The sequence below is a fragment of the Gopherus flavomarginatus genome, chromosome 7, assembly GCF_025201925.1.
Source record: "Gopherus flavomarginatus isolate rGopFla2 chromosome 7, rGopFla2.mat.asm, whole genome shotgun sequence".
Classification (NCBI taxonomy): domain Eukaryota; kingdom Metazoa; phylum Chordata; order Testudines; family Testudinidae; genus Gopherus; species Gopherus flavomarginatus.
Genome location: NC_066623.1, coordinates 89,534,458 through 89,560,727, shown reverse-complemented (window position 1 = coordinate 89,560,727; position 26,270 = coordinate 89,534,458). Strand labels below are relative to the sequence as shown.

Genomic DNA, 26,270 nt, shown 5'->3' with positions numbered 1-26,270 from the left:
AATCCAACAGTTTTATCTACAATAACTTTTCTTTAAAAGTTCAAACTTATATTTAAATCTGAGATACAAATAAAAGCTTGGGGAGGATTTATGTCTTTTTGAATAGCAAATTGAAAGCCTGAGCAATGCATTATTTATCTGTAACATCTTAATTCTTGAAAAGTAGGAGTATCAAATTACCTTGTTGAGAATAAATGCATTGAAACAACTTGTAATTACATGCCTGTTTTGTCTGCATTTGGGCAAAGCATTAGCTTTTGCTGTTCACTTTGAGACTGATAAAATCAAATCAAATGCCATCCTGACCAAACAGCATACAGATGTGCATGAAGGTAAAGGAAACAAATTAAGGCAAGGTCTGGTAATGTTGCTTTTACCATTTGTTTAAAGGCGGTTGCTAATAATTTCCATAATAATAGAAAGGTTACCGGCACAAATGTGGAACAGAGGGATGGCTGCAAAAGTGATTCATTCTGGAGTAATGTGAATGCTAATGCATGTCCTCCATAGGTGACCATAACCTGGAGGGGGGCAAAGAGAGTAATTATTTCTTCTTCAAATCGTGCAAGGTTTAGCACAGTGATTTATAAACCACAACACATCCTAGCTTGGAAAAAAATAATTAATTAAGTAGAATGGCTTGTGATATTATTTGTTCCCCTTTTTATAGTTATTTTATAGCTAAAGACGTGATAATAAATTGTATTGGTTTTAATCATTTATGGACAGCCCTGTTATAATGTGAGAATAATAACTTTAATGTGAGTTTTAGTTTGCTTATACTGTCAATAATACTACATTTCTTTTACATATAAAAAAAACATTGTAGGGGCCCAGTCCTTCCACAGAAAAAACTCCCACTGAAACTAGTAAGAGTTTTTTGCCTATGTATGGTCTGCAAGATTGGACTCCAAAAACAATAGGCTTGCTACTCACTTATATTAAGGCCACTTGACACCACTCTGGCAGTGTAAAGATCCCTTAAAGAGGCTATATGTTACATTTTATCAGGGCCGTCTTTAGGATTTATGGTGCCCTAGGCAGGATTATTAAACTGGTGTCCCTGTGCCTGTCTTGCTCTTAGCAACACAAACAGAAGCTGACACTATTGGAAAACTTGCCACATGCATGTTATTAAAACCAGTTTAACGTAGTTAAGCACACTGTAATGCTGATGGACTAGCACTAAAGAAGTAGCACAATAGAAAAAATTCTGATTTGACAGAATGATGCAAATAATATAATTTTTTTAATTTGTCAACATAGTATTGGAAATTTCTATGAAGAGGTATTGAAACAAGGATTAGTTTTTAATTAAAAGCAATCTTTCTGACTTTTTTGACCAGTAAGAATGTCATCGTATGACAAAGACAAAGTGATGTCTTGTTTGATTGCAAGAATAGCAAGACAGGAAAGTGTTCCTGACTCCTTGTAGAGCGAAGATAGTTTTTAAAGAGCTTTAGTTTTGAGAAACTCCGTTCTTCTGATGCTACTGTTACAGGAATTGTCAGTAGAATACGAGTGGAAACGTACACATTAGGAGGTATGTCAACAAGTTTGCTGGTATGAGTAAACTGTACAATGTCCATCATCGATTTTGCATGTGGCAACATTGATGACAGTGTACTCAATTCTTCGTACAGTTCAAGTCCATTTAAATCAAAACGATCGCTGTGCTTCGGGAGGCTCTCTAGGTCAGGGGTCCCCAACGCGGTGCGTATGGGTGCCATGGCGCCCACAGGGGCCTTTCAGTGCACCTGCGTACTGACCCACCAGATGAAAAAGGTTGGGGATCACTGCTCTAGGTTCTTGCACTTTGTCATTAGTTGCTCTTGTTTTCCTATTTCGTTGAATTTAGTCCCACTCAACCCGCTACCAGCTGAGGGAATGGAACCCCAGGCTGATAGCAGGTTGAGTGGCTCAGCCAGGGTATCAGCTGCCGGCCTGCTCAGCCCACTGCCAGCCTGGGGTTCCTTGGGGGTCCACAGGCCAGCAGTGGGTGCTGAGTGGGGCTGGCAGCCGGGACCCTGGGTGGCAATGGGGCAGCAGCTGGAACCCCAGAGTAGCGGCTAGCAGAGCCGCTCAGCCCGCCGCTGTGTACCATCAAAAATTAGCTCGTGTGCCACCTTTGGCACATGTGCCGTAGGTTGCCAACCCCTGCTCTATACACTAGTAAGAAGATGAGCATATTACAGTTGTTGAGGGCTCTATTTAGCAGTAACAGGGCTATAAGAAAGTCAGTCAACATTTTTTGTTTCTCTGATGAAAACTGGCCCACTCCCTTCCCCATACCAAACTTGTCACAAATAATTGTCAACAACTTAATTTTCTGTTTTTGGCTAAGATATTGATTTTTAAAAAAAAAAAATATTGAAATTGAATTCAGGATTGTTAGCAAGCATTTTTGGCAAACAAATTTATTAAATGACAATCTAAATGGCAACACAGTACTGCTTTCATGCTTGGCTCACCCCCCAGCCTGTTGGTCCAACAGCTGCAGTAGAGAAGGAGATAGGTGGAAAGCTGCAGGACCCCAAAATCCTCCTCTTGGGGTGCAGAGTGGCAACAGCAGCAGCAGACCCTCAGGTCCAATCACACGCCAATGGGCACTACCACCAGCCCAGCGGACCATGGTGAAGTTAGCACAGCATCTGATCTCAGGAACAGGGTACCCATGGAGCCACAGCAGCTCATCCTGCCCGGTTCAACTCCACCCGGGGGAGAGACGTGCTCCCCAGCTAGGGTGACCAGATCCAGATGTCCTAATTTTATAGGGCCAGTCCCGATATATGGGGCTTTGTCTTATATAGGCACCAATTACCCTCACCTAGGGTGACCAGACAGCAAGTGTGAAAAATCAGGACTAGGAGTGAGGGGGGAATAGGAGCCTATATAAGAAAAAGACCCAAAAATTGGGACTGTTCCTATAAAAGCTGGACATCTGCTCACCCTACCCCAAACCCCTGTCCTGATTTTTCACACATGCTATCTAGTTATCCCCAGCCCAGACTTGTGTGACCATTCCAATCCTGGTTACCTATCAGGAGCGGCTCCAGGCCCCAGCACGCCAAGCACGTGCTTGGGGCGGCAAGCTGCAGGGGGCTCTCTGCCAGTCGCCACAAGGGCGGCAGGGAGGTTGCCTTCGGCGGCTTGCCTGTGGAGGGTCCTCTGGTCCTACAGCTTCGGTGGAGCTCCCGCAGGTGTGCCTGCGGAGGGACCACTGGTCCTGTGGCATCGGACCTCCCGCAGGCATGCCTGCGGGAGGTCAGCCGAAGCCGCAGGACCAGCGGACCCTCCGCAGGCACATCGCCGAAGGCAACCTGCCTGCAGTGCTTGGGGCGGCAAAATCCCTAGAACCGCCCCTGTTGCCTATGAAGGAAGTGAGTTACTTTCACTTTCATTCCTCAGCAAGCATCCAGTCTCCCCTCCTCCTGCAACACCTCACCCAACCCAGCTCTGACTGAGGAGAGGGGGGGAGAAAGGGGTGCTCCGTTGGGGGAAGGGATAAGGGGGGATGCTCCCTGGGGCAGCAGGGAAAAGAATGGACGTTATGGGGGCAACAAAGAATACTGCCAGAGCCACCAAGCCTGCCTCACCTCAGGCCGGGGGAAAGAGTCACACTCACAGTGAGTTCCTTCTCCCACCCCTTCCCAGAGACCCCAGAAGCCAATCCCCTCCCTCAGACTGTGCTGCATTTGGCTCTCTAGGACTCAGCAGCCCTGCTCTTACATTCTCCACTGCTTCCCGTCTGTCCGGGGTCCCGGCAGAGTGGTGCCCCCAGACCTAGTGGTGCCCTAGGCGGCTGCCTGTTCTGCCTATGGCTAAGGACGGCTCTGCATTTTATATTCACCTCCAGGTCCCCTTATTCTGCCAGAGTAGATGTAACCTTAGTGGTATTCACCCACGAAAGCTCATGCTCCAAAACGTCTGTTAGCTTATAAGGTGCCACAGGATTCTTTTCTGCTTTTACAGATCCAGATTAACACGGCTACCCATCTGATACTTAGTGTAAATGAGAGTTAGATTCAAAATGTCAGAAAGTGCTACTGTGATTTCCCTTACACAATTGCCAGTACTTTTAAGGGGCCTATATCAGGGACTTCCTGTCCCTCTGAGCCGCATTCAACAAAATTCAGAAGTTCAAGAGCCGGAGCACAACTTCCAGGAGCTGTCAGTCCGACTTCTGCTGAAGCCCCAAGACCAGAGAATAGGAGGGCCAAGGGGGCTTGCAAGCCTCACTTTAATGGTAAAAGATGCACATGACTTGCAAGCCACGGTTTGGCCATCCCTGGCCTATCTATTATAAGAAATAACTATGAACCTCCAAACACCACCAGCACATAGATTAAAAGTGGTAAAGAAACTAGATACATTGGATTGAAAGGAAGGAAGAAACTAGTGGCTGATATTCTCAATCATCTAGATGAAAATATTCCCCTTTAGTTCCAATTTCCACATGATAAAGGAAAAGCATATGAGGAGAAAAGCTGGGTAAACAAGCTAAACATCAAAGCTCTTGTATTGAGAAGAGTATTTGGATTTCTCCTGAGATGTCATCAGTTTTTCATGAATGATCACTGACTGTCTCAGGAAGTTATGTAGGAGGATATTTAATGAATTTCTCTTCTATAATAAAGGGGATAAAGCTCCTTGGTAACAGCTTTGCATTAGGTTTTCTCCTTTAATTTCACTTTAACACATCTGGACTGTTGTCTGTTGTGATTCGATTTTACAATCCTAAAGAGAGCAATGCAGATCATCAATAAAATGTTTTCTGGTTAAGGCCATGTATAGCTGAATTGAATTCCTTCTTGACCAGAGCTTTTAAGTAATAAGTAAATATAACTTTATTCAGATTTCCAGATACTTTTTATCACTTAGATTTTAAAACTTTAGGAAATGGTATCTCCTATCCCAGACCCTTTATTAATGGCCAGTTGTAAATGACTTTAGCAAATGGAACACCATTTGTCACATTTCTAACAAGTGGCACACTGTACTGTATTTCTAGCCCCACCACTTAATCTAACCATTGAGATTTATAGCTTGTCATCATCTCCTCTATCTTTCTGTTCCTTCTTTGTGCATTCCCAAATGCTAAAACAGGTTGTTGGTGGTTTTAGCTTTGAGTTTTTTTAAGAATAAAAGTGAAGACATTTACTTCTAAGTGCATTGTAAAACATGCATTCTACTCTTGTCACTTCATACTCAACCCTTCTGTTGGCTTTTTCTCCCCCTTTTAATTCGTTCCCCACATTTTCTTGATATTTCATGAATGGAGCCCACTATTTTATGATCTCTTTCAAAATACTCCCAGTGTAATTCAGTTGTAATTATCCTGTATATACACTGTTTGTTTGCTACTTTGAAACATATATATATATAAAACCTTACATTGTCCAGACTGGTTGGTTTGCCAGACAGCGGGCAAGCTGTGCAGCAAATAAAAATCCTTTAATTAAATTTGATACTAGCTCTTTCTTCAACATGCCACCAAACTTGTGTCATCAGCAAATTTCACCACTTAGTAGCCTATTCCTCAGTCTGGATTATATAGATTTTGTTATAGGTTACAGACAAAGGATATGATTCATATACAGCACATTAAAAGCATCAGCCATCCAAGAAGTGACCCCCACTGGCTTCAGTTAAAGCTTCTCTCAATCAAACATCTGTTCTGTGTTTGTTTTTGTTGTTTGTTTGCATAAGAGACCTAAGAATTTGACCATGGGCTTGCTCACCCTTTTTTTTACAGCTAAATTAGATGCCAAAAACTTGTCTGTTTTTCTTCTGTCATTATTCTACTGTTAGTAGTCAACACAGTCCTAATCTCCAGCCAAAGTAGTGAGATTTCTGGCCTTTGAAGCCAGTGTTATTATTTTTCTATAGGCTGATCATGGAGTCCTGAAGCAAACATTATGCCTACAGCAATATACAGGCTTGAGCTACACTAGGAATTTACTTCAGTATCTGTCTGAGGTGTGAAAAATCCACACCCCTGAGAGACACAGCTATACAAACCTAGTCCCCGATGTAGACCTGCTCTCTAGGTAGATGGGAGGTGGATTACCTACGCTGATGGGAGAAGCCGTCCTGTTGGCGTAGATAGTGTCTACACTGAAGCAATTCAGTGGTGCAGCTAGACTGCTGCAGCATTTTAAGTGTAAACAAGACCATAGTTATAATATCCCTAGATTACAAACATTTCTACAATGCCTTGCATCTTGTGAAGTCATATACAATGTGCATGTATAATGTTGCCCCCTCATAATTCCCCACTCACCCCAGAGGTAGCATTTTGAACTCACTTTGCGCTTACTGTGCCCAGATGTAAATGACCATACACAGTGCAAAGCAGCAAAGAATCTAATAAAGCTATAACACTGCTCTACAGCCAAAATGCTTCTGAAGTAAATGTAGTCCAACTTTACTAATTCTGGGTCACTGAGAATGAAAATGATACTTAAAATTGTTGATTGGCTCTAGTTTTCAAGATGTGCTATTGGGTCAGTATATACGACCCTTGACTTGGGAATGGCGGAGGATAAGTGAGTTATAAAGGGAAGGGATCTCAATTTAAACCAGAAATGACTAAAATACATCTTTGACTGGATCTATGAATAAATCTATGACTGGGTTTGGACAGTACTTGCTTTTGAGGCAAAACAATGAATGATGCAATCTGAAGCTGGTATTGCATCATACATTATATGAATTGCATCATGTTATTCCTAGAAGTCATGTATGATGCAGTCATAACGAAGCTTACATCACTCTGCTGAACAAATTGCCCTATATCAGCTCTAGAAATCATACAGTGTCGTGCTCTCTTATTTGTCAGTGTTCGATTTTGCAAAGGGACACATTTCTGTTTAGTCAAAGTGAGCAGAGATGCCTCGGACTTGAGTGAACAGTACAGATAACTTCTGCTATGTTTGTGGTGAAGTGACTTTTGCATCACAAAAGCGCAGTATAACCACTATGGTTAAGAAAGCCTATCCCCTTTATTTTGGCTGCAAAATTGGAGATCAGGACAAGAGGTGGGCCCCACACATATGCGGCAACACTTGTGCAACAAATCTTCGCCAGTGGTTGAACAGGAAAAGGAAATCTATGCCTTTTGCAGTGCCAATGATTTGGAGAGAGCCAACAGATCATACCAGCAATTGTTACTTCTGCATGGTGCCTCCAGTTGGGAAAGGTGTGTCAAAGAAGAAAAAGTGGACTGTGCATTATCCAAACATTCCATCAGCTATACACCCAGTACCCTATGGAGAAGGACTGCCGGTTCCTGATGCACCAGAATCATTCTCACTTGAGTCAGACGAGGAAGAGGAAGAGGATGAAACTTCTGGTCCTGAGCCATCAATGTCACAGGACCCACATTTTCTCCCATCCTCCTCCTCTGAACTACACCTCATAACACAAGGTGAACTGAATGACCTTGTCAGGGATTTGGAACTACCCAAGAGTAAGGCCGAGCTGTTGGGCTCCAGACTACAGAAGTGGAATCTCCTGGCAGGCTATCAGGGCAAATGGAGCCCATCAATGCTTGCAGACTATTGCTGGACAGTGACAAGAGATGCTCCATTTAATGAATACAAGAGACAAGCCAAGAAGCGCCGAGTAGACACTGAATAGGACTAAACTATGTACATAATAGTTTTTGGCCTTTTGTTTCATAATAAATTTTATTTCTATAACCCTTTTGCTGATTTTTAAAGTGTTACATAAACAGGACAGGTGAAATATTATCATGTAAAGCAACCATAAACACATGAAAAGACCTAGGTTTACAATTTATGATTAAAACTCTACTATCTACACAATATACATAGACATAAAATGTAAAAACTTAAATATCTTAGAAACAGTAGCCAATCAGTTGTTTTAATTGTCATATTTGAATTCAGCACATCAAAATACATAATAAATATCACATTTTATCTCTGAAGGAGACGACTTCTCAAAAATTGTAGACCAGTGTAATGTCGACAGTCTTTCAGCCCACAGAGATTAAAGGTTGACAAACCTATAGTCTCAGACAAAACACTGTGTGGCATTGTCTTTGTACCATCTCACCATCAGGCCAGCTATGTTTTCTACACTGAAAGAATTCTTAAACCACTCCAGTGTGATTCTTTGAATCTCTGTAACTACAGGCTTAAGCAGGAGTTTGTCATGTGAAAATGGCATAAGAAGCTTTTTGAAATTCCAAATAAATAATATCATATGACTGTAATCTTCTCAAAACAAAACAGAAAAAAATCAAGGCAACTATTTAGGTAGAATTATGGTTTCAAATGTCTAACTTTTTAATGGCATGCAAGAGAAAAATGCAAACCATGTACCCCAGCAGTAGTCTGTAACTCAGGGTATGTCTACATCTACAATTTTGCAGCGCTGGTTGTTACAGCTGTATTAGTACAGCTGTATAGGGCCAGTGCTGCAGAGTGGCCACACTTACAGCAACCAGCACTGCAAGTGGTGTTAGATGTGGCCACGCTGCAGCACTGTTGCACACCGCGGGGAAGGAGACCTGCTTGGAGGGGGGGTCAGGGAACGCCAGAGCACACCGCGGGGAAGGAGACCTGCTTGGAGGGGGGGTCAGGGAACGCCAGAGCACACCGCGGGGAAGGAGACCTGCTTGGAGGGGGGGTCGGGGAACGCCAGAGCACACCGCGGGGAAGGAGACCTGCTTGGAGGGCAGTGGAGTTTGCTTGATTACCGGAGAGGCTTCCTCAGGTATGCTGGGATACCTGCTTATTCCACGGAGGTCAACAAAAACGCTGGTGAGTGTCTACACCTGATGACCAGCGCTGGTGATCCAGCGCTGGATCCTCTACACCCAAGGCACGACCGGGTGTACGGCCAGCGCTGCAAACAGGGAGTTGCAGCGCTGGTAATGCCCTGCAGGTGTGTACACATCCTAAGTTGCAGCGCTGTAACCCCCTCACCAGCGCTGCAACTTTGTAGTGTAGACAAGGCCTCAATCAAGATTCATGAACTCTCCATGTTTGCCTGTAAAATTGTCCAAGTTTGGGGAGCAGCTCTCACACACTCTTTAATATGAGCTTAAATGAAGCAGGTAGGGCCCTGAAACATTTTCACTTTCCCCAGGGTGTCTAAAGAACCCAACTCCAAAGCTGGGAAATAAGCCAAGAATTATAGAAGGTGGAAAACTGGTCATTGACCCACAGATGTCTGACTTAGTCTCCTTTAAAGCTTTAGGATGAATGCCAAATGGTTTTCTAAAGTAAAAGTGTGGTGATATCATAGGATCATTCTAATTAGAAGTAAGAAAGGCCTTTTGAATTTGAATAAGTCAAATTCAGTTCTGGAAAAAGCAGAAACAACTACATTAAAGTCAATGCAGTTGCACGTGTTTACACCAGGTCTGACTTATAATGCCACTTTGTCCATCCTTTTTCTTAATTCCAGATTATTTCCTACAACAGGTTCTTGAGTGCTCTAAATTTCTCATGTGATGTGACTTCCACCACTTCACTTTGAAAGTGATCTTTCTGTATATGTAGTCCAAAATCATATGTTTGTTTTTCTACTTCCATATCATATTGCAGACTTTATTTAATTTGCAGTTCACCACTAATCCTAAATCTTTTTCAGCATTAATGCCTTCCAAGCACTGTCTTCCTCCCATTGTATATTTTTGTTTCAGATTATTTCCCTTAAAATACATTACTCTGTTGTTTTCTATACCAAATCTTATTTTGTTTTTATTTTTTTAATTTTCTGCTTGTATATCTAACCTCTCTAGATGTCTTTATATTTTCTCACTGCTGTCCGCAACTCTTCCAATTAAGCAATATGTAATTAAGATGCATTTTCCCCTTTCTTCCAGATCATTAATAATGATGCTAAAATTAGACCTAACATCAATCTGTATGACACCCCACTGGACACATCCACTTACCTTGATATATCAATATGTTCTTGGCATAATACCTCAACTTACCTTCCTGAGGTCTCCTGCTATATTGAAACCTACGTCTGTTAACTGCATACACAGACAATCTACTTTGAAAAGATTTCTATTCCCCTCACCAGGTCACTGCCTGTTTAGCCTCTATATTCCTTTTTTTGCTAGCCATCATACATTTTCACGAGTACTGTATAGAGTAATGTTGTCTCTGTTATACTGGGAAGCACAGCAGAAAAGACAGCATCTTAGTCCTTCTCACGGAAGAGCTCTAACTTCTATTTAATCACTGCATTAGCAGTACTCAAGGCTAGCAGCAGGCTCTAATACCACCGTGATATTTCTTTAAGCAGTGCTTTTCCAATTTCAGACACAATTCTAAGAGCATAATCTAAGACATTCTCTCTGGAGATGCCTTTGCACATAAACACACTGCAATAAGTGAGCCCTCTGCTAGGGTCATCAGGACCAAAGTGAACAAAAAAAACCCCATCTGCACTGCTCTTATTTCAGCTAGTGACCCAACCTTACCCTTTAAATACAGTAGGATCAACATAGGGAGGCACGACCTCAATGAGGTGTGTTATCATTTTTACTCTGCTTTAATTTTAAAACTTTGAGAGTTCAGCAACAATGTTTGTTGCACCAAGTGTCTAGCTTATGGTAAATACATCTATGGAGAAGGTATATTTAATTATTAGCAACTTTATACTAAGATTCTAGGGTTAAAATGGCAAAATGTCTGAAGTAAATGGTTAGCATACAATGATTATTCGTTCAGTATTCGCTAGTTCTAGCTGAATCTCCAGCAAACATTTATTTCTGTTCCAATCCACATCAGTCTGTTTTCAGACTCAGGTTATGCCTAGGCTACTCTGTAAACCAGCTTGACTATTACAATAGGAACAGCAAAGATTTTTCCCAGGTAAAGTCATCAATTTTTTTTCATGTTTTGAGACTCCTTCCACAGATGTTATGAAGACAGGAAGGTGACCATGTTTTTATTATAGTGGGTTTTTTCGTCTGAGGTGGGGGCACAAGAACACAATGTCTCTTTTTGTTCATTGTACCAAGAAATTCCATCCTGAATCCGTCAAGTGTGACCTAGCAAATAACTTGGACGTATTCAGACATAAACATGGCATGAATAAAGTATGCTGTGATTATTTGATACAGTTACATTTTCACAAAGAGAATATTTTTGTCTTTACTATGCCTACAAAGGTAACTTCCTGTCATGATAACTCATAACTGTTCCATTTTCATTTAATGAATGACTAAATATAAACTGTATTTACTGGCATGCTGTGTTTATTGTGACAATAGGCAGGACGTAGATTTGTTAGCATGAAGATATAACTTTAAATGTTGCTTATATTTTCAAATGACATCTCTAGGACAAAGAGTGAGATAATATCTATCTTTTATTGGACCAACTTCTGCTGGTGAGAGAGACAAGCTTTCGAGAGACACAGAGCTCTTCTTCACAACTATAACTACACTATATCTATCTCTAAGACAAAGCCAGATTCCAGATGTGGAATAATTCATTTCATTGCTTCTATTTTTTGGTGACACTTCCACACAAACAGACACTTATTATTTTACTTGAATAACGCATGGATTTTTAAAATGCTGTTTTGCAGCCAAAACAAAGAGCATGTTGAGAAACATGAATTGTTAAGTATAAACATTTCTTGATGTGCCTAAGGTTTCTGAAGAATACTAATAAAAAAGGCAAATTACCACATAAAGGCCATGGGAATATTACTGACCGCTATCATATGACCAATGCAAATTAAATAAAATATACTGTAATTTCAGAGGTATCTGAAGGAATGAGGCAAGGCCACATTACCTAAAAGTCAACAAATTTAATACAGCCCCCAGAGTTCTCATACAGCAGCAGTGGCTTCCCTTAGAGTTAAGGTTGCCAACCCTCCAGGATTGTCCCAGAGTCTACAGGAATTAAAAATTAATTTTTAATTAAAGATTATGTCATCATTAGCTCTCCAGGAATACGTTGAACCAAAATTGGCAACCCTACTTAGAGCCCCTCAAAAAAACAGGTGTGAAAGGTCAGTAGTATTTGCATCTTGTATGTTAACTCCATTCAATAAGAATCATGCACAAATAGATAAAGATGTCCTCAGTTTGGTTTTGAGGAATGGAAGGTTAAGAAATTTCACCAGTATTTATGTGGATGACCCAGATTGTTATCCTCAGACATTTGCCTTCAACTCCAGCAAAAGATATGGCTGCTGCATACTTGCAATGTTTTGCTTTGTTGCTTAGTGAGTAGCAATATAAAAAGAATATGTGAATATAGCAAAGTATTACAATACTGACCAGTTTTAATTTTTTGACTAAGTTGATTTTCATGAACTATTTAAAAGTTTTTGCTTTTTCAAAAAAATTCACAATTCTGAAATAATTGAAATTGAAAATTGTCATTTTACTGAAAACCAAAGCATGAAAAGCATTTCAATAGTGTTTTTATGTTTTCAATATAAAAATGTTTTAAAAATGTAACAGCACAACATTCTTCACTGCAATTTGCAGTGTTCACAATATTGTTTTAAAAAGCCATTTTTGGAAAGAAGACATTTTTCAATGCAAAAGCTTTTATCTGAGAAACATTAATGAGCTGTACCCATTGATAGTCCCAGCCACCACTGGACAGCAAAGAATGAACTTCCTATTTCAAGTAGAGACTTTACCAATCACCTATGTGATGCTGAAAAAAGCAACAATGAATCCATAGGTTTATGAGACCACTATGAGGGAATAAATATCTTAACACATTGTACGTGTGCCTCACACTACAGCTTCTCCACAAGAAAGTCTAAAGATGCTCTATCCCCGACCAAAAAATGCTCAGCTCCAAGTCTCTGATAGTTTCACCACTAAGACTATCAGTCTCAATGTGTCTGATCACAGATGTTGTGGTGGCTCAGAGGTGATCTCTGAGATAGATCTTTGCCAGCCCATTCAGGAATTTAATAAGTAGCATCACCCTTGAAAGTCAATCAGAACTGCCATGCTTGTCTACAGCAATCTTGTGTAATGGACTCCCTTTTGATGTATCCCACTTAGGAGGGGACCTGAATAACTTTTGTTTGGCCTTCATCTTCTGTCTGAGGTAGAATGCATTAAGTAGTTCATCTTGAAGGTAAACATGGCTTAAGGTGGCTAACTCCTGATATGAAAAGAATAGGTGCAGTCTCCTAGCTAGCTAAAGTTGGTACAATGATATTCTTTCATTATTGTTTCAGAGTAGCCGCCGTGTTACTCTGTATCCACAAAAAGAACAGGAGTACTTGTGGCACCTTAGAGACTAACAAACTAGTTATGTGACTCCTGAGCATGCTCAAATAAATTTGTTAGTCTCTAAGGTGCTACAAGTACTCCTGTTCTTTTTTCATTATTGTGTTTAAGGTGCAGGACTAGCTCTGAGTCCAGAAGGACTTTGATTCTGCTTACTTATTGGCTACTTCAGGACAGATGGCCTTCATAGGTGGCACATTCTTAGTTTTTTGCCACTTCCTCGAAGAATTTTTCCACTTTCTATTCTCATCATCTCCATTTTCCCTGAGTTAAACTTGAACCAGCTATCCCTCTTCTACATTCAGATTTCAAGCACTGGGATAGTTGTACTGAATACAGAAGGGCTATAGAAGTAGGTATCATTATTATATTCTTGGTATCGTAGCCAATTATTTCTAAAGGAAATGACAGAACTGAGTTCTGCGGAATACAACAAGTGAGATCCCTACAGGTGGACATCATCAGAGAGGAATAAGCAAAGCGAGCTTTAGGCAATTTCATCCATCTCTGCAATGTCTTACAGTAGCATTTTAGGGTTCACTGTGCCAAAAGTCACTGAAATGTCAAGTAATATTAACATGAAAGTCAATTGCTATGAGGAGATCATCCATCAGTGCAACCAGCCTTTTCTCCATGCTCTGACTGGAAAGGATGTATAACATTGGCAAATGACAGGTGTGTCTGGCATTAACTCATTGCTACCTTTTCAGGAAGTTTGTCCAGAAATGAGAGGGTGATTACTAGAGAGTAGTTGCCAGGGTTACTTGCAGTGAGTGCAGGCATTTTAAGACAATATATGCTAGCACGTTTTCTAGGGGCATTGGTAAAATGCCTACCCTGAACACAGGCATTGCTGATATTGGGCAGCAGCATCTTTGATTAGCTTAGGAGATCTGTATGGATAATATCATAAGTGGAGCTGATTGAAAAGTTTTTTCATTGGAAAATATGGTTTTGTTGACATTTTTTTGAGTTTCTGAAGAGACCTTTCAAAACACAATGAAACATTGGTTCAAACTGAACCAATTAATTTCTAATTGGCATTTTAACTTAATGTAATTTGAATGTCATTTTACTTTGAAATATTAGTTAAAAATTTGAATTGCTGTTTCAGAACAAAACATTTCTGTTTGGACTGGGGTTATTATTTTTATTTTAAATCTCAAACATTTTTATATTGACATTTCCAAATTTATAATTTTTGTTAGAACTTTTCTTCCCATGAAAATTTTCAATATTTTGACTTTTCATCCTCAGTCAGGACCAAAATATCAGAAATTACCTAGGGAATTCAGATCTGTTTTCTGACCAGTTTGACCAGCTGTGATCACAAGGTAGTTTATTGGCAGAAGTACCTTAACAAGACAACAGGTATATAAAAGTATAACTTTTTTTTTCTTTTTCTATTTTCTTTTTGTCACAAGGACCTATTAGTTGAAAGTTCATTTGCATCTCATAGTGATTGATAGCAAATTCAAAAAAGGAGTAGCCCACACATAGAATGCAAACATACCAGAAAAACTGAAGTGTGAGATTCACAAAGAGGGGTGTGTAAGTACATATGTGTCCCATGCATTGCTCACTAAAGATACTGTGAAGTTCAGGAGTTATCTGATTGATATGAGACTTTTCTAAAAATTGTATTGCCTCTTTTTCCAAGATTAGATCTGTGTATGCAAATCTTGATCCACAGAGTGAAGGGAATAATTAGCAGATTGGGTAATGGACACAAAAATAGGCTTTTGGCTAAATAGAGTTTTCCTGTTTTAGGGTTCATGCACAAACCTGTTATTTCGGAGACTATCATTTCTGCCAAGTTGTCAGTTTTCTATCAGTTGCATTTTACCGTACAGAAGAAAACTGCAAACCTGCCAAGTCTGAGTCTTTAGAAGTGAGACTCATTTTGTTCTTTAGAGAAAGTCCAGTCTTAAGCTGTCTCACTCCTTCAAAAAAGACATTCCCAGTGTGGTTCAATGGGGAATTAAAATTTTCATTCTTTCTTTCTTTCTATGAAAGTTTAATTCCTCTAGGTGCTGTTACCTACACACTCTAAAAACATACCAGGTAAGGCTAACCCAAGATAAACTCCATTCACTGTAATTATCTAGGGAGACCTGTGATGCTTAAAAATAACAGCATGAACTGCAAAGGATTTTCAATGCCTATGTTTAAAAGTTCTTTGTTTAAACAAATGTTCATGAAGAAGTTTCCAGAAGAATTCAGTGCTTTTCCCTTTTATTCACTGTGGTTGAGTTAAAGACAATCCTTGAGAGCATTTACTTTTACATGTTTAAAATAATCATTAAATATTTTGACAGCAACAGAAATCAAAGGTAATTGAGTTTCACAAATATAACTTGTGTTTATCTCCCCAAGTTTAAGAAAGAATCAGATAGGATGTATTCCATTATTATTAAGCATTAGCAGTTGTTTAAAAGCTCTTGAATTTGCAGTGCAATGTATCTGAATCACAGATTGTATATTATTCCCTGGTCTCATTAGAGCTTCCAAGGAGAAAGTCATCTTTATTTCTACAAGCTACTAGTATATCTGCCAATAGAATTTATGGTGCAGAAGTGATGGTTAACTCCTACTCCTTTAAAGCATATTTTTTCTTAGAGATCTTGACAGGTTAGCCGTAGCGCAAAAGCTTAGTTTAACTTCTGATTGAAGAAGATGAAAAAACATATTTTGCAAAGGTACAGTAACAAAATTAAAGCCTGACTTATATAAACCTATAAGGTAATAAACAACCTGATATACCAGATATTGAATTCCAGCTATTATTCTATAATTGTTATTTATTATTTGTATTACCATAGTATCTAGGAGCCCTAGTTGTGAACCTGGGTCCTATTGTGCTAGATGATGTACCAACACAGAACAGAAAGACAGTCCCTGAACCAGAAAGCTTACCAAATACTTGTTAATTAAAATACATGCTTGAATTGAGCAAAAGTGGCTCAGTGGTTTGAGTATTAGCCTGCTAAACCCAGAGTTGTAAATTCAATCCTTGAGGGGGCTGCTTAGGGATCTGGGGCAAAATCAGTACTTGGTCCTGCTAGTGAAGGCAGGGGGTTGGACCTGATGATCTTCCAGTTCTATGTGATAGGTATATCTCTGTATATTTAATCAGTTAATTAATAAAATATATAAATATGTATTTTAAAATAGTCTAATTACATTCTAGTACTAATATAGACTATACTAGACTATATTAATATTTCATCATATAACTCTTGTGTTAGTATCTAGAGGCCCCAATGTATCGAGCACAGTACAAATACATAGTAAGAGCTAGTGTCTGACAGACAGAAGGTGTCAGGGAAAATGGGGGCCCCCTTTAATGTCTCCCCTAGAACATCTGCACTGCTCATACTTGTGTGCTCATAATTGTGTTCTCACAATGGCCCAAGTTGTGTCACAGAAAATATAGGGTAAATGCTGGACCTCATGTGAGAAGGGCTGAGTGGTACCCATTGGAATGCCAGGGGATGATGGACTGAACTAAAGCAGAAGGTAGGAGATACCAGAAGAGGTAAGAAAGCAGAGATCACTCTCACTAAAAAATGTGTAAGACTAGGCTTCTGTGCCCATGTATAACCAAAAGTTGGGTTTACATCAGATTAAATGAAAGGCACCCTTGTTAATTTCAGACACTGACATAGCTGAATAGTTAAAAATTGCCTATTCTAGACTTATATTGTAGAACTGCTGCATGAATGCCATTCATGCTAGCTAAAACTGTTCCAAGAGTGCTTCTGTTTATCACACATTCCATTTTTGGAAGATTTTTTGAAAGCAGAATAATATTATTATGAGCTGCACTAAACCTTGTTATGGGTTGCATTAAAACTTCATTGAAACTGATGAGTAAATGTGCTCTTCACTTAAGATTGCGGTAAGAAACAGCTAAGGCACGGCGCCACACTGAAAACAAAGCCTACTGGTGTCTTCCCAGAAACTAGCATCATGTGGGTGAAGGATTTGACTGGGTACTGTTCTGGCCAGGTGCAGGGGTATGGCGTGCGGAGGGAGGGATGAGAGAGAGAGAGAGAGAGAGAGAGAGAAAAGCTGGGGGTATAGATAAGAAAAAAAAGAGAGACTAAGAGCAGAGAAAGAGAGAGAAGCAGAAGCCTGTAAGCCAAGTATGCATATGACCCTGGAAGAAGCCTAGAGTCGAGAAAGGTTACTCTGAAACCTGGTTTGGGAGTGTTGGCTGAAAGAAACTTGGGCCTGTAAGCTAAGTAACTGCTCCTTTTGCTGTTGGTTTCTTCTGTGTTTATAGAAGCAGGACTTAGTTTGTACATTCCTTGTAAACAAACAAGATTGCATCAAAGAAAATACTAGACTCCATCAGTAATTTCTGCTCCCAACTGGAAATCCCTAGGGCCTGAAACTTTGACCAGCCAATTGGGTCAAGAAAGAGTAACAATAGAATGTAACATTTAACCTGTCATGAGGGCATGGACGGACCATTTTTTTAACAGAAAGTCAGTGTTATTCAGTGGAGTTTACCCTTTAGGGAGTTCTTGCCCTGTGTAGAATCAGTGGAAATTTACAGGTTCCAGAAATGTACATGTAGATTTGGTCAAGGGTCTACCTCCAACACTTTCTCTCAGCTTTCTGCAGCCCCCTCTTATTGGCATGTTTCCTGAGATGTGATTCAATTGCAAAGAAGAAAAATACTGACAGTGCATAATTTAAATGAAAGGGATATGCTGTGCCACATTTTCATTAAAATTACAGAAAAAAAAACAAGCTGCATGGAGTGTAAGTGAGATCAGAATAGAGTCCAAAGTGCTGTCATTACATATGATAGGTTTTTTGTAGCTCAATAAAGCAGATGTCCTGTATTTACTAAAAAGCGTTGAAAATGCTGGTCGTGAGGGAAGGAAAGATGCAAACAGTGTAAGGTTCTCTTCCCCCACCAACTCTGTTTCCCCAACGCCCCAAGTGCTTGGTGTTCCATTTCTCTAGCAAACAGTTCTACATTCCCTTAGGTAGATGGTGGGCCAAAAAGATAAAACAAAGATCTGCAAGACCTCAGCTTACTTTTACAACTCTCCCCTGAAGAATAACAACAAGGAGTCCAGTGGCACCTTAAAGACTAACAGATTTATTTAAGAAAGTAAATTTCACTCCATGCATCTGAAGAAGTGTGTTGTTTTTTTTTACTCACGAAAGCTTATGCCCAAATAAATCTGTTAGTCTTTAAGGTGCCACTAGACTCCTCGTTGTTTTTGTGGATACAGACTAATGGCTACCCCTCTGATACCTGAATAATAATAAAATTTTGCTTAATAGTTTGAGGGACAGTTGCAAAAGTTAATGAAAAGTGCCTGAAATGACAGGCAAAATACTGAAGATCACATTTGCACAAATTCTGGAAAAAAATCAACATTCTTGCCTTTTCCTGCCTATAAAATAGCCTATGCTTGCCCTTGCTTCTCTGCTTGCAGAGTCAGAAAAGGGTGAGGTCAACAGGGTTTTGTTTTGTTTTCTCCTCATTGGCAAATATAAATAAGCATCTAGACCCTTTGAGCCCATTCCACCACTCCTGGAGCCACTTTCTTTAAACAATATGTTAGTGTAGGATCCACATGTTCTCCCCATCAGGCCATATGCACAGCATCCCAAAATATTAGAGTAATTTTCACTCCTTTGATTAAGTTTTCTCCCCAAGTTTGAGTTTCAGCTATCACATCATCTTTTATATAAAACATATATATATATAAGCATTAGGATAGCTTTTTATCTATATAGTACGAGGCCAGAGCCTCAGGTGCCATGCAGATGTTTTAGCATGCAGTGCTGGGAGAATATGACCATAATGCCAGCATAACTGTCCCTCAGAGGATCAACCCAATGAAGAAGTGATTGTTGGTTTTGCAGAGGCAGCAAAATGGGTTCTACAGCACCTCTTCTCCTTACAGTTAGTATGGGGAGGTGGCTGGAGTCTCTCTAAGCCTCACCAATGCCCAGCCATTGGCAGCCAGCATGATTTAGAGCAGCCTTAAAGATTATTTAACCTATTCCAGGTTATCAGCACAGAATGAGCTCATGATTGGAGCAGTGAAAAACAGGCTTTATTCTATATTTGTATTGCTGCCTGGCCTGTGCTGTGTGCTCCTCAGTTGAAGGACGCATATCTTTATCTCGCTCTGTCTTTTTAGTGTACTTTCTGGTGATCATTGCTTACATTTTTGGCCAAATTTGTTTTATCTTGTTGTGTCTTATCATGTTTGCTGCTATTCATAACCCGGGCTTCCAGCAGCCTAATGAGATGGCATGTAACTGAATTTAACACAACAGAATGTATCAAAAATATTTTTTTCCAAATGTTTTTCTTTATCTGCCAGGATGTTAGGTAGTGAGCCATGAATCTGTGAAATGGGGAAACAGAAGCTGTACAAGCAGTGAAATGTTTCTACTGTTTGTGAACTAGTAAGCAGATTTCTCCCAAGTAAAACACAATTTCAGTTCAAACATTTGTTAGAGCTATTAGCATGCAAATGCTTCATGTTCTCAACCTCCTCAGGGTTTTAAACCATTGTCTGCATCTTTCCCTGCCAGTGACCAAAGACATGTGCCAAAGGTCTCCTTTATCTAATTAGGGTATGTCTACACTTGCAGAGTTTTTGCGCTTTGAGTTTCACCAGTGATAGGGAACCAGTGAAAGAAAAGTTCTGGTTTGTGTACTCAGTTCCTGAGGCATCAGAGAGTGTTTACAGTAGCAGCACTTCCGTCATTGATGAGAGCAGCGCTGTAGGGCAGCTATCCCACAGTGCAGCTCTCTCGATAGGTCTTGTGTGAAGAGAGGGTGAGCAGAAGGCATTCTGGGTCCTACTCAGTGCCCCATGCTGCACTGCTTCATGTCTCAGCAGCCTCATTACTTCCTTGTTTCTTTCCTGGCATTTTTTTTTAAAACCCTGCTGTCTGGCTGCTTTCCTCGCCACGTCTACAAGCAAAGGGAAAGAGAATTTCAAACTTCCCGCGGCTTACAGGGGGAGGGGAGGATGTCCATTTAACTGGCATCAGAGCAGTGGAGATGCTGGCCAGAGTGGTCACTTTGGGAACTGTGGGATATCCTTCAGAGGCCAAAAGCTGTTTACACTGGTAGAATGTGTCTTCATTTTCACAACAGCGCAAAAAGAACAGTAGTAAGAGCTGTGTGCCTCTCGTGAAGGTGGTTTTCTTTTCGAGGTGAAACTTCTGAGTTTCACTGCAAAAAGTCATTAACAAGTGTAGACGCTCCCATGGTTTTAGTGCAAAAAAGAGACATTTTACACTTTAAATGGCAAGTGTAGACATAGTCTATGGCAGTGATTCCAGCAATTGATAGCTATGGAGTTAGTCTCCAACTGTTCTTCTATGGGCTGCCATTATTGTCCTTGTTAATTCTATCCCTCTCCCAAGTGATCTTGCTTTTATTAATTACTATTTATTTGTTGGGCACCTAGGCAGAGATACGATTTCTGCCACAAAGAACCTGGAGTCTACTTTGGACAGATAGTACAAATCAGACATCTAATATATTTGATATACAATAATCTTAAGGCTGAGTCTTTTGTCTATCCAATGTACTTACGGTGCTCAACACCATAGTATTTCAGCACCTCAAACTCTTTAATGTATTTATCCTCACAACAGCCCTGGGAGTGGTGCAGTGCCATTATCCCCATTTCACAGGGGCACAGATTGATTACGTGACTTGCCCAAAGTCACACAGGAAGTTTGCAACAGAGCAAGGAATTGAAGCCAAGTCTTCTCAAGCCTAGTCTAGCACTCTAACCACTGTACCATCCTTCCTTTTTGTTATGCAGTGGTTCAGATACCTTTTTTTTAAAAGAGGCATTTATCTCATTATTTTATCATCTTAAAAGATTTTGTGGAAATATTGCATCTTGAGAAGGGATGTGAATGAAGACAGGGTGGCTGTCTAATAATCAGGGGAGGATGACTATAGCAAACATTGATACAGAGTCACTAAACTCTCAAAAACAACAAGGAATTTGATGGCACCTTAAAGACTAACAGAATTATTTGGCCATAAGCTTTCATGAGTAAAAAACCCACTTCTTCAGATGCATGGAGTGAAAGTTACAGATGCAGGCATTATATAATGAAACGTGAAGGGAAGGGAGTTACTTCACAAGTGGAGAACCAGTGTTGACAGGGCCAATTCAATCAGGGTGGATGTAGTCCACTCCCAATAATAGATGAGGAGGTGTCAATTCCAGGAGAGGCAAAGCTGCTTCTGTTGTTGTTTTTGTGGATATAGACTAACATGGCTACCCCTGATACTAAACTCTCACGTGAGTGTGGGAGATGGCTACAGTGGAAGGGCATAAGCGGATCGTAAACAGCAGAGTGAGCAGTAGTATGAAAAGAGAGCCAAGATCAGAAGCAAAATTGCAAGGAGTCATGGAGAAGTTTGACCTTCATGCGGAAGCAATGGGAAGTCAGAGAAAGGATCCACAGAAGATACATGGTCCAAGCAGCAGGACTATGGATGAATTGATGGGGAGCAAACTGTAAAATGAGGATGCCAAGAAAAGGAGGTTTTACTCGTCAAGGCAAGAGATGACCAAGACATTTATTATCTGTTTTATTAGTGGATGGAGAAGAATGGATAAATTTTGGAGATCTGTTTAAAAAAAAAAAAAAACAGTATCTATTGACAACCTGGATATGGGGGGAAAAGAAAAAAAAGAGGAGCTGAATATGACCCCAAGCCTCAGTGATGTGGTCAACAGTGCACTTTTCAACAGGAATGGAGAAGGGGATGGTTTCTAGGGAAAAATCAGATCAATTTCCTCCTTCTACAAATTTCACCTAACCTAATTACTGAGAGAATTAAAAGGGGCATATATTCCTCCTTCTGTTTTTACATGAGGTTTCATCTAATGCACCCCATATATATAAACAGAACAACTACAGATGTATACATTTGCAGAAAACATTGAATTACATGTTTGTCTGTGATGAGAAGCCCTTAGTCCTGCCAAAATTTTTATATGAGGCTCTTCTATTGTTTAGTCAGCTCTGAAATGAGAGCCTCTAGCACATGCAGTGCTCCTGTGTGCCACTGTATCTGTTAAAACATTTATTTCCAGTGGCAAACAATGGGAAATGCCACTTGGCACTGAGAAACCAAATCGCAAAAGAGATGCAACATCACAAATAAGTATTTGTAAACATCTGTCAGCACCAAGGAAGTTATGTTTCTTGTAGACTGCTTTTTTCATGGACCTCCGCAGTTACTCGTGCCACGAAGAAAAGGATGCTACCACTAAAATGATGAAACCTTAATGTGACCTTTTCCATGAGAGATAAAACATATTGATTGGTGATTGCTGAATGACATCATTAAACTCTCAGTGTTTGATTTCATTTCATTTCATTCATTTATTTATTTATTATTTGGTTGCCCGGCAGGCATCTCTGTACTGACTGACCCTGCCAGTTCAACTATTAAAGAGTTTATTTCTCTGAGGAGGTCTGATGTAAACATGATGATCTCTTTGGTGGTCCTTATGATGGCCCATGAATAAAACATATGACAATGCAGTTTGAATTGAAGAGCTTTCTATCTGTTACCAAAGGGAACGTTTGGAAGCTCCCCAAAAACTTAGGCATTTTTAATCCCGCAGGCCTAGTACTTTATTCTCTTCTCAGGCTAACCTATAAGAGGTGTGGTTAACTGTTTTTCCCCGTTGACAACTACTTTATAATGGCTTATTAGAAAAGAATTTATGCAGGGGATTGTGTTTTGAATTACTCAGCTATCTGTCATAAGAAGTAAGGGCTTTTCTCTAAAGTGATATAGTTTTCCTTGGGGAAGGGGGAGGGGGGAAGTGTTGATTTTCTTGGCCCTTTATTAAATGCAAATTGAAAAGGCTGTTTTCATACTTTGGAATAATGTGGATGAATGTACTGTCATTGAACTAGTAAAATGACTTGCTCAGATGTGTTACATTTGTGAACTACTTTAGTCAAGTGAACTTTTCCCCTTGATTACAGATACCAAGTATCTCTGATTCATGGCTGGAACCAAAACGTTGGTAATCAGGGTCTTGGCAAATCAAAGAGGCAAAACCTGTTCCTGGTTCAGTTGGTGTTAAGGGTGGATAAAACCAGTGGGGAATTGCTGAATGTGACCTTTCCAGTATAACAAGAGAACTATTGTTTTTATATTTCAAGTTTGTTTTTAAAGCCTAGTCATTAAAAAAACAAAAAATGCTTACAACACATGTTTTCTTGAAATCTCTCTCTTTATGTATAAGCTTTGGCCATTAATCCTGTAATTATGGTCCTGCATATATTTAATTTTTGATCATCTGTACAAGAAACAATAAAATACACATTTAATATAAAGGCTGATTTATACTATAACTGCTATAGGCCAGACAACCTTCCAGGGACTGGCTCTTATCCATCAACAGTTCTGCTTACAGGAACAAACATCATACTGTGCACAACACTTTCTACACTGTAGCCACCCTATTTTCCTGTTACTTTTTATCAGATGCATTTGTTTCTCTGTGCTAACAATGTCTTCATAAAAGCCAAACTGCTCAGTACAAAGTACAGACTTATTCTGAGTAATTTGTTTAACACTATAATTGAATGTCAAAGATACATCTAATTTAAGGAATAAGGCATAGCTAACTATAGTTTGGATCTTCTTGCAGATTCTTGAGGTTTAATTTAATGCACAGGATATTTCTGATACTAAAATTATCAAAATGATGTCTTAGATGTAAGTCCTCTTGTTTTAATTTTGGTTTTTATGAACACACAGTAGCATATGCAACACTTACAACATGGCCCTCTGGTGCTTCCTATTTTTATTTTCTCAAGATAACTGTAAATGTAGATGACTGGATTCCCCTATAATTTTTGTTTTACTCTCTCTTTCATTTGGATCAGGGATAGTGGAAGTATTTAGTGCCTCATCTTTTTGTTGCAACCATTAGTTATTATATTTCCTGAAAGAGACAAGGTGGGTAATATATTTTATTGGGCCACAGAGAGCTCAAAATCTTGTCTCTTTCACCAACAGAAGTTGGCCCAATAAAAGATATTACCTCACTCACCTTGTCTCTTATATCCTGGGACCAACATGATTATAACAACACTGCAAACATTATATTTCCTGACATCTTACAGGGCCTATTCCTGTAGCCATTATTAATTCTTTACCCAAGCACAAGTCTGATTGTCTTCGCTGGGAGTTTTGAAATCAATAGGAAATGTACTTCAGTAATGAATAGGGCTTGTGGGATTGTCCCTACAGGAAGTAAAATTCTGTTGCCATTGAAATCAATGGTAGGTTTGTCATTGATTTTGATGGGATTGGGATCTGACAGATCCTCAGCTAATGTAAATTGACTTCAATGGAGCTATGACAATGTACACCAACTGAGGATCTTTCCTGACAGTCTTTAACTGCATAGCACTGAGGTGTATCTAGTTTTAACTTCCTAGGATTTCACCAATGGGTTTATATTCCTTCCTCCTTTTTGGTCTTCTCCAGCAAGCTGTTGAGAATCAATTCCAGAAAATATAGACCTCCTTAAACTATAACTCAGAGTCTGGAGAGGAATCAAATAGAAGCTTCTGCATTCACATCCAGAAAGTGTTACTTGACACCTGCCAATGTTTTGTTTTGTTGTGTTTCGGAAAGCCTGTGTGGTCTCTTTCAACTCGGGGAAAATCACTATTTTGTCAACTTCATAAGTTAAGTCCCTCTGTTTCCTAGCTTCAGCCAAAATCTTGTCTCTGACTCATATGTCAAGAGAAAGGCAATAATAGTGCCTCCCCCAATGCTGTGCTTGGCTGTCTCACATTTGTTTTGCTGGAAGAAAGTTGTTCATTGTTCTTATCCATTTTCCCCTTCAGGATACTTTTATGTGCTTTACAATGATTTGGTTGTAAAAGCACAGACTATAGCAGTAAGAATCTGCCATTGTCAGCCTCTGAATGAGCCCCACCATTTGCACCTGCAAAATTTGTGCCTGCATTTTGCACGCACAGTTCAATGACAGGCACCAAACTGTACCTCTGACTACTAAATACCTCTAACTACTTGACTGGTGAGGAGCAAATGATGCGGGGATAAGCAATCAGATCTGTGCCTGCAATTCATGTTTGTAGGTATAAATTGTGATGGCAGAAAGGTGAAGCAAGGCCTCAAACTTTGAATATTTACCCCCTTATATGTATGATATCATACTAATGCTGATTCATTACCAGTGAGCTGTGTTTGATCTCAAAGAGATACTACCCTTTCCTGACCACAAACTCTGGCAATAACACAGCCCCTTATCCACATGTGGATCCCTATTGATGTCTTTGTGAGTTCTGCACACACTTATGTGGACTCTCTCTATTCTCAGTGGCCTCTGGCTCAGAGCTAAGAAATCTTAGGGCCTTCAACCAATGAAGACTACTTTTATGAGTCAAGAGAATAGGATTTGGCATAAAGTATTGCAGAAAATGGAGAATGGAAAGAAGCAGCAGCAGAATGGAAAGAAGAAAATGGGAGAGGAAGAAGAAAGAATGCCTGTTCCCCATATTCAGCCTTACATTTGTTTGGTTCAGTTTAAGCAACACCGTGGGGTCAATTAAAAATGAAACATCCGATTTCATGGAATTAGTTTATGATAGTTGCAAGTGGATTTGAAGGAAGCTTCCATGAGTATGGCTGGTTATTCAGTGGTCTCCTACTTGCCACCTAGTCTGAGAACTTTCTTACCATTATTATTGTAAGAATGAAAAATATCATCTTTATATTTTATATTTGGTGGAGGGAGAATGCTAACTTCAAATGAAGGGAGAATGCTAACTTCAAATGGCTTCATGCTTATCATTAGTCACCCAGGAAGAAATCATCCAGATCACTTGTGGTCCGTATTATTTGACAATTGCCTTCTGGATCCTTCTACATATGAATATATTATCAGTGATGTAGCAATGTCTTATCTTTGTATGGCTT

The 26,270-nt window shown here is 39.8% G+C and overlaps 1 protein-coding gene across 19 annotated transcripts in view; it reads left to right on the top strand.

The window, feature by feature from the left end:
- The window catches only part of ADGRL2 (adhesion G protein-coupled receptor L2), a 476,253-nt gene that overhangs the window by 196,245 nt on the left and 253,738 nt on the right, over positions 1 to 26,270 (top strand). Inside the window, exon 3 of one of the 19 annotated variants that reach the window (XM_050963475.1) lies at positions 23,294 to 23,330. The exons of the other annotated variants lie outside the window; for them this stretch is intronic. The gene's annotated coding sequence lies outside the window, so the exon portion shown is untranslated. The remainder of the gene's footprint in view (positions 1 to 23,293; positions 23,331 to 26,270) is intronic. 19 annotated transcript variants of the gene reach the window in all.